Raw genomic sequence first — 11,591 nt, forward strand, 5'->3', positions numbered from 1 at the left:
TATGACATCATAATGGAATGTTACATTATGACATCATAATGGAATTTTGCATTATGACATCATAATGGAATGTTGCATTATGACATCATAATGGAATTTTACATTATGACATAATGGAATTTTACATTATGACATCATAATGGAATTTTGCATTATGACATCATAATGGAATTTTACATTATGACATCATAATGGAATTTTACATTATGACATCATAATGGAATGTTACATTATGACATCATAATGGAATGTTGCATTATGACATCATAATGGAATTTTACATTATGACATCATAATGGAATTTTACATTATGACATCATAATGGAATTTTGCATTATGACATCATAATGGAATGTTGCATTATGACATCATAATGGAATGTTACATTATGACATCATAATGGAATGTTGCATTATGACATCATAATGGAATGTTGCATTATGACATCATAATGGAATGTTGCATTATGACATCATAATGGAATGTTACATTATGACATCATAATGGAATGTTACATTATGACATCATAATGGAATGTTACATTATGACATCATAATGGAATTTTGCATTATGACATCATAATGGAATGTTGCTTTATGACATCATAATGGAATTTTCATTATGACATCATAATGGAATGTTGCATTATGACATCATAATGGAATTTTACATTATGACATAATGGAATTTTACATTATGACATCATAATGGAATTTTGCATTATGACATCATAATGGAATGTTACATTATGACATCATAATGGAATGTTGCATTATGACATCATAATGGAATTTTACATTATGACATCATAATGGAATTTTGCATTATGACATCATAATGGAATGTTGCTTTATGACATCATAATGGAATTTTACATTATGACATCATAATGGAATTTTACATTATGACATCATAATGGAATTTTGCATTATGACATCATAATGGAATTTTGCATTATGACATCATAATGGCATGATGCATTATGACATCATAATGGAATGTTGCATTATGACATCATAATGGAATGTTGCATTATGACATCATAATGGAATGTTGCTTTATGACATCATAATGGAATTTTACATTATGACATCATAATGGAATTTTGCATTATGACATCATAATGGAATGTTACATTATGACATCATAATGGAATTTTACATTATGACATCGTAATGGAATTTTGCATTATGACATCATAATGGAATTTTACATTATGACATCATAATGGAATGTTACATTATGACATCATAATGGAATTTTACATTATGACATCATTATGGAATGTTGCATTATGACATCATAATGGAATTTTGCATTATGACATCATAATGGAATTTTACATTATGATATCATAATGGAATTTTGCATTATGACATCATAATGGAATTTTGCATTATGACATCATAATGGGATGTTGCATTATGACATCATAATGGAATTTTGCATTATGACATCATAATGGAATGTTGCATTATGACATCATAATGGAATTTTGCATTATGACATCATAATGGAATTTTACATTATGACATCATAATGGAATTTTGCATTATGACATCATAATGGAATGTTGCTTTATGACATCATAATGGAATTTTACATTATGACATCATAATGGAATTTTGCATTATGACATCATAATGGAATGTTACATTATGACATCATAATGGAATTTTACATTATGACATCGTAATGGAATTTTGCATTATGACATCATAATGGAATGTTACATTATGATATCATAATGGAATTTTGCATTATGACATCATAATGGAATTTTACATTATGACATCATAATGGAATTTTGCATTATGACATCATAATGGAATGTTACATTATGACATCATAATGGAATTTTGCATTATGGCATCATAATGGAATTTTGCATTATGACATCATAATGGAATGTTACATTATGACATCATAATGGAGTGTTACATTATGACATCATAATGGAATTCTGCATTATGACATCATAATGGAATGTTACATTATGACTTCATAATGGAATGTTACATTATGACATCATAATGGAATGTTACATTATGACATCAAAAGGGAATTTTGCATTATGACATCATAATGGAATGTTACATTATGACATCAAAAGGGAATTTTGCATTATGACATCATAATGGAATTTTACATTATGACATCATAATGGAATTTTGCATTATGACATCATAATGGAATGTTACATTATGACATCAAAATGGAATTTTGCATTATGACATCATAATGGAATTTTGCATTATGACATCATAATGGAATGTTACATTATGACATCAAAATGGAATTTTGCATTATGACATCATAATGGAATTTTGCATTATGACATCATAATGAAATGTTACATTATGACATCATAATGGAATTTTGCATTATGACATCATAATGGCATTTTACATTATGACATCATAATGGAATTTTACATTATGACATCATAATGGAATGTTACATTATGACATCATAATGGAATTTTGCATTATGACATCATAATGGGATTTTACATAATGACATCATAATTGAATTTTGCATTATAACATCATAATGGAATTTTACATTATGATATCATAATGGAATTTTGCATTATGACATCATAATGGAATTTTGCATTGTGACATCATAATGGAATTTTACATTGTGATATCATAATGGAATGTTGCATTATGACATCATAATGGAATGTTGCATTATGACATCATAATGGAATGTTGCTTTATGACATCATAATGGAATTTTACATTATGACATCATAATGGAATTTTGCATTATGACATCATAATGGAATGTTACATTATGACATCGTAATTGAATTTTACATTATGACATCGTAATGGAATTTTGCATTATGACATCATAATGGAATGTTACATTATGATATCATAATGGAATTTTGCATTATGACATCATAATGGAATTTTACATTATGACATCATAAAGGAATTTTGCATTATGACATCATAATGGAATGTTACATTATGACATCATAATGGAATTTTGCATTATGGCATCATAATGGAATTTTGCATTATGACATCATAATGGAATGTTACATGATGACATCATAATGGAATTTTACATTATGATATCATAATGGAATTTTGCATTATGACATCATAATGGAATTTTGCATTATGACATCATAATGGGATGTTGCATTATGACATCATAATGGAATTTTGCATTATGACATCATAATGGAATGTTGCATTATGACATCATAATGGAATTTTGCATTATGACATCATAATGGAATTTTGCATTATGACATCATAATGGAATTTTGCATTATGACATCATAATGGAATATTGCATTATGACATCATAATGGAATTTTGCATTATGACATCATAATGGAATTTTGCATTATGACATCATAATGGAATGATGCATTATGACATCATAATGGAATTTTGCATTATGACATCATAATGGAATGTTGCATTATGACATCATAATGGAATGTTGCATTATGACATCATAATGGAATGTTGCTTTATGACATCATAATGGAATTTTACATTATGACATCTTAATGGAATTTTGCATTATGACATCGTAATGGAATTTTGCATTATGACATCATAATGGAGTTTTGCATTATGACATCATAATGGAATGTTGCATTAAGACATCATAATGGAATTTTACATTATGACATCATAATGGAATTTTGCATTATGACATCATAATGGAATTTTGCATTATGGCATCATAATGGAATGTTGCATTATGACATCATAATGGAATTTTGCATTATGGCATCATAATGGAATTGTGCATTATGACATCATAATGGAATGTTGCTTTATGACATCATAATGGAATGTTGCATTATGACATCATAATGGAATTTTGCATTATGACATCATAATGGAATGTTGCATTATGACATCATAATGGAATTTTACATTATGACATAATGGAATTTTACATTATGACATCATAATGGAATTTTGCATTATGACATCATAATGGAATTTTACATTATGACATCATAATGGAATTTTACATTATGACATCATAATGGAATGTTACATTATGACATCATAATGGAATGTTGCATTATGACATCATAATGGAATTTTACATTATGAAATCATAATGGAATTTTACATTATGACATCATAATGGAATTTTGCATTATGACATCATAATGGAATGTTGCATTATGACATCATAATGGAATGTTACATTATGACATCATAATGGAATTTTGCATTATGACATCATAATGGAATGTTGCATTATGACATCATAATGGAATGTTGCATTATGACATCATAATGGAATGTTACATTATGACATCATAATGGAATGTTACATTATGACATCATAATGGAATGTTACATTATGACATCATAATGGAATTTTACATTATGACATCATAATGGAATGTTGCATTATGACATCATAATGGAATGTTGCATTATGACATCATAATGGAATTTTACATTATGACATCATAATGGAATTTTGCATTATGACATCATAATGGAATGTTGCTTTATGACATCATAATGGAATTTTCATTATGACATCATAATGGAATTTTACATTATGACATCATAATGGAATTTTGCATTATGACATCATAATGGCATGATGCATTATGACATCATAATGGAATGTTGCATTATGACATCATAATGGAATGTTGCATTATGACATCATAATGGAATGTTACATTATGACATCATAATGGGATGTTACATTATGACATCATAATGGAATTTTCATTATGACATCATAATGGAATTTTACATTATGACATCATAATGGAATTTTGCATTATGGCATCATAATGGAATGATGCATTATGACATCATAATGGAATTTTGCATAATGACATCATAATGGAATGTTGCATTATGACATCATAATGGAATGTTGCATTATGACATCATAATGGAATGTTACATTATGACATCATAATGGAATTTTGCATTATGACATCATAATGGAACGTTACATTATGACATCATAATGGAATTTTGCATTATGACATCATAATGGAATGTTGCTTTATGACATCATAATGGAATTTTACATTATGACATCATAATGGAATTTTGCATTATGACATCATAATGGAATGTTACATTATGACATCATAATGGAATTTTGCATTATGACATCATAATGGAATGTTGCTTTATGACATCATAATGGAATTTTGCATTATGACATTATAATGGAATTTTACATTATGACATTATAATGGAATTTTACATTATGACATCGTAATGGAATTTTGCATTATGACATCATAATGGAATGTTACATTATGACATCGTAATGGAATTTTGCATTATGACATCATAATGGAATTTTACATTATGATATCATAATGGAATTTTGCATTATGACATAATAATGGAATTTTGCATTATGACATCATAATGGAATGATGCATTATGACATCATAATGGAATTTTGCATTATGACATCATAATGGGATTTTACATTATGACATCATAATGGAATTTTGCATTATGGCATCATAATGGGATTTTGCAATATGACATCATAATGGAATTTTACACTATGACATCATAATGGAATTTTGCATTATGACATCATAATGGAATTTTGCATTATGACATCATAATGGAATTTTGCATTATGACATCATAATGGAATTTTACATTATGGCATCATAATGGAATTTTGGATTATGACATCATAATGGAATTTTGCATTATGACATCATAATGGAATATTGCATTATGACATCATAATGGAATTTTGCATTATGACATCATAATGGAATTTTGCATTATGACATCATAATGGAATGATGCATTATGACATCATAATGGAATTTTGCATTATGACATCATAATGGAATGTTGCATTATGACATCATAATGGAATGTTGCATTATGACATCATAATGGAATGTTGCTTTATGACATCATAATGGAATTTTACATTATGACATCTTAATGGAATTTTGCATTATGACATCGTAATGGAATTTTGCATTATGACATCATAATGGAATGTTACATTATGACATCATAATGGAGTTTTGCATTATGACATCATAATGGAATGTTGCATTAAGACATCATAATGGAATTTTACATTATGACATCATAATGGAATTTTGCATTATGACATCATAATGGAATTTTGCATTATGGCATCATAATGGAATGTTGCATTATGACATCATAATGGAATTTTGCATTATGGCATCATAATGGAATTGTGCATTATGACATCATAATGGAATGTTGCTTTATGACATCATAATGGAATGTTGCATTATGACATCATAATGGAATTTTGCATTATGACATCATAATGGAATGTTGCATTATGACATCATAATGGAATTTTACATTATGACATAATGGAATTTTACATTATGACATCATAATGGAATTTTGCATTATGACATCATAATGGAATTTTACATTATGACATCATAATGGAATTTTACATTATGACATCATAATGGAATGTTACATTATGACATCATAATGGAATGTTGCATTATGACATCATAATGGAATTTTACATTATGAAATCATAATGGAATTTTACATTATGACATCATAATGGAATTTTGCATTATGACATCATAATGGAATGTTGCATTATGACATCATAATGGAATGTTACATTATGACATCATAATGGAATTTTGCATTATGACATCATAATGGAATGTTGCATTATGACATCATAATGGAATGTTGCATTATGACATCATAATGGAATGTTACATTATGACATCATAATGGAATGTTACATTATGACATCATAATGGAATGTTACATTATGACATCATAATGGAATTTTACATTATGACATCATAATGGAATGTTGCATTATGACATCATAATGGAATGTTGCATTATGACATCATAATGGAATTTTACATTATGACATCATAATGGAATTTTGCATTATGACATCATAATGGAATGTTGCTTTATGACATCATAATGGAATTTTCATTATGACATCATAATGGAATTTTACATTATGACATCATAATGGAATTTTGCATTATGACATCATAATGGCATGATGCATTATGACATCATAATGGAATGTTGCATTATGACATCATAATGGAATGTTGCATTATGACATCATAATGGAATGTTACATTATGACATCATAATGGGATGTTACATTATGACATCATAATGGAATTTTCATTATGACATCATAATGGAATTTTACATTATGACATCATAATGGAATTTTGCATTATGGCATCATAATGGAATGATGCATTATGACATCATAATGGAATTTTACATTATGACATCATAATGGAATTTTGCATTATGACATCATAATGGAATGTTACATTATGACATCATAATGGAATTTTGCATTATGACATCATAATGGAATGTTGCTTTATGACATCATAATGGAATTTTGCATTATGACATTATAATGGAATTTTACATTATGACATTATAATGGAATTTTACATTATGACATCGTAATGGAATTTTGCATTATGACATCATAATGGAATGTTACATTATGACATCGTAATGGAATTTTGCATTATGACATCATAATGGAATTTTACATTATGATATCATAATGGAATTTTGCATTATGACATAATAATGGAATTTTGCATTATGACATCATAATGGAATGATGCATTATGACATCATAATGGAATTTTGCATTATGACATCATAATGGGATTTTACATTATGACATCATAATGGAATTTTGCATTATGGCATCATAATGGGATTTTGCAATATGACATCATAATGGAATTTTACACTATGACATCATAATGGAATTTTGCATTATGACATCATAATGGAATTTTGCATTATGACATCATAATGGAATTTTGCATTATGACATCATAATGGAATTTTACATTATGGCATCATAATGGAATTTTGGATTATGACATCATAATGGAATTTTGCATTATGACAACATAATGGAATGTTACATTATGACATCATAATGGAATTTTGCATTATGACATCATAATGGAATGTTACATTGTGACATCATAATGGAATTTTCCATTATGACATCATAATGGAATTTTGCATTATGACATCATAATGGAATGATACATTATGACATCATAATGGAATGTTACATTATGACATTATAATGGAATTTTACATTATGACATCATAATGGAATTTTGCATTATGACATCATAATGGAATGATGCATTATGACATCATAATGGAATTTTGCATTATGACATCATAATGGAATGTTGCTTTATGACATCATAATGGAATTTTACATTATGACATCTTAATGGAATTTTGCATTATGACATCGTAATGGAATTTTGCATTATGACATCATAATGGAATGTTACATTATGACATCATAATGGAGTTTTGCATTATGACATCATAATGGAATTTTGCATTATGACATCATAATGGAATGTTACATTATGACATCATAATAGAATTTTGCATTATGGCATCATAATGGAATGTTGCATTATGACATCATAATGGAATTTTGCATTATGGCATCATAATGGAATTGTGCATTATGACATCATAATGGAATGTTGCTTTATGACATCATAATGGAATCTTGCATTATGACATCATAATGGAATTTTGCATTATGACATCATAATGGAATGTTATATTATGACATCATAATGGAATTTTGCATTATGACATCATAATGGAATGTTGCATTATGACATCATAATGGAATTTTACATTATGACATAATGGAATTTTACATTATGACATCATAATGGAATTTTGCATTATGACATCATAATGGAATTTTACATTATGACATCATAATGGAATTTTACATTATGACATCATAATGGAATGTTACATTATGACATCATAATGGAATGTTGCATTATGACATCATCATGGAATTTTACATTATGACATCATAATGGAATTTTACATTATGACATCATAATGGAATTTTGCATTATGACATCATAATGGAATGTTGCATTATGACATCATAATGGAATGTTACATTATGACATCATAATGGAATGTTGCATTATGACATCATAATGGAATGTTGCATTATGACATCATAATGGAATGTTGCATTATGACATCATAATGGAATGTTACATTATGACATCATAATGGAATGTTACATTATGACATCATAATGGAATGTTACATTATGACATCATAATGGAATTTTGCATTATGACATCATAATGGAATGTTGCTTTATGACATCATAATGGAATTTTCATTATGACATCATAATGGAATTTTACATTATGACATCATAATGGAATGTTACATTATGACATCATAATGGAATGTTGCATTATGACATCATAATGGAATTTTACATTATGACATCATAATGGAATTTTACATTATGACATCATAATGGAATTTTGCATTATGACATCATAATGGAATGTTGCATTATGACATCATAATGGAATGTTACATTATGACATCATAATGGAATTTTGCATTATGACATCATAATGGAATGTTACATTATGACATCAAAAGGAATTTTGCATTATGACATCATAATGGAATTTTACATTATGACATCATAATGGAATTTTGCATTATGACATCATAATGGAATTTTGCATTATGACATCATAATGAAATGTTACATTATGACATCATAATGGAATTTTGCATTATGACATCATAATGGCATTTTACATTATGACATCATAATGGAATTTTACATTATGACATCATAATGGAATGTTACATTATGACATCATAATGGAATGTTACATTATGACATCATAATGGAATTTTGCATTATGACATCATAATGGGATTTTACATAATGACATCATAATTGAATTTTGCATTATAACATCATAATGGAATTTTACATTATGATATCATAATGGAATTTTGCATTATGACATCATAATGGAATTTTGCATTATGACATCATAATGGAATTTTACATTGTGATATCATAATGGAATGTTGCATTATGACATCATAATGGAATGTTGCATTATGACATCATAATGGAATGTTGCTTTATGACATCATAATGGAATTTTACATTATGACATCATAATGGAATTTTGCATTATGACATCATAATGGAATGTTACATTATGACATCATAATTGAATTTTACATTATGACATCGTAATGGAATTTTGCATTATGACATCATAATGGAATGTTACATTATGATATCATAATGGAATTTTGCATTATGACATCATAATGGAATTTTACATTATGACATCATAATGGAATTTTGCATTATGACATCATAATGGAATGTTACATTATGACATCATAATGGAATTTTGCATTATGGCATCATAATGGAATTTTGCATTATGACATCATAATGGAATGTTACATGATGACATCATAATGGAATTTTACATTATGATATCATAATGGAATTTTGCATTATGACATCATAATGGAATTTTGCATTATGACATCATAATGGGATGTTGCATTATGACATCATAATGGAATTTTGCATTATGACATCATAATGGAATGTTGCATTATGACATCATAATGGAATTTTGCATTATGACATCATAATGGAATGTTACATTATGACATCATAATGGAATTTTGCATTATGACATCATAATGGAATGTTGCTTTATGACATCATAATGGAATTTTACATTATGACATCATAATGGAATTTTGCATTATGACATCATAATGGAATGTTGCATTGTGACATCATAATGGAATGATGCATTATGACATCATAATGGAATTTTGAATTATGACATCATAATGGAATGTTGCATTATGACATCGTAATGGGATTTTGCAATATGACATCATAACGGAATGTTACATTATGACATCATAATGGAATTTTGCATTATGACATCATAATGGAATGTTGCTTTATGACATCATAATGGAATTTTACATTATGACATCATAATGGAATGTTACATTATGACATCATAATGGAATTTTACATTATGACATCATAATGGAATGTTACATTATGACATCATAATGGAATTTTACATTATGCCATTGTAATGGAATTTTGCATTATGACATCATAATGGAATGTTACATTATGACATCATAATGGAATGTTACATTATGACATCATAATGGAATGTTACATTATGATATCATAATGGAATTTTGCATTATGACATCATAATGGAATGTTGCATTATGACATCATAATGGAATTTTACATTATGATATCATAATGGAATTTTGCATTATGACATCATAATGGAATTTTGCATTATGACATCATAATGGAATTTTGCATTATGACATCATAATGGCATGATGCATTATGACATCATAATGGAATGTTGCATTATGACATCATAATGGAATGTTGCATTATGACATCATAATGAAATGTTACATTATGACATCATAATGGGATGTTACATTATGACATCATAATGGGATGTTACATTATGACATCATAATGGAATTTTGCATTATGACATCATAATGGAATTTTGCATTATGGCATCATAATGGAATGATGCATTATGACATCATAATGGAATTTTGCATAATGACATCATAATGGAATGTTGCATTATGACATCATAATGGAATGTTGCATTATGACATCATAATGGA

The sequence above is a fragment of the Eleutherodactylus coqui genome, unplaced genomic scaffold (genome assembly GCF_035609145.1).
Source record: "Eleutherodactylus coqui strain aEleCoq1 unplaced genomic scaffold, aEleCoq1.hap1 HAP1_SCAFFOLD_318, whole genome shotgun sequence".
Classification (NCBI taxonomy): Eukaryota; Metazoa; Chordata; class Amphibia; order Anura; family Eleutherodactylidae; genus Eleutherodactylus; species Eleutherodactylus coqui.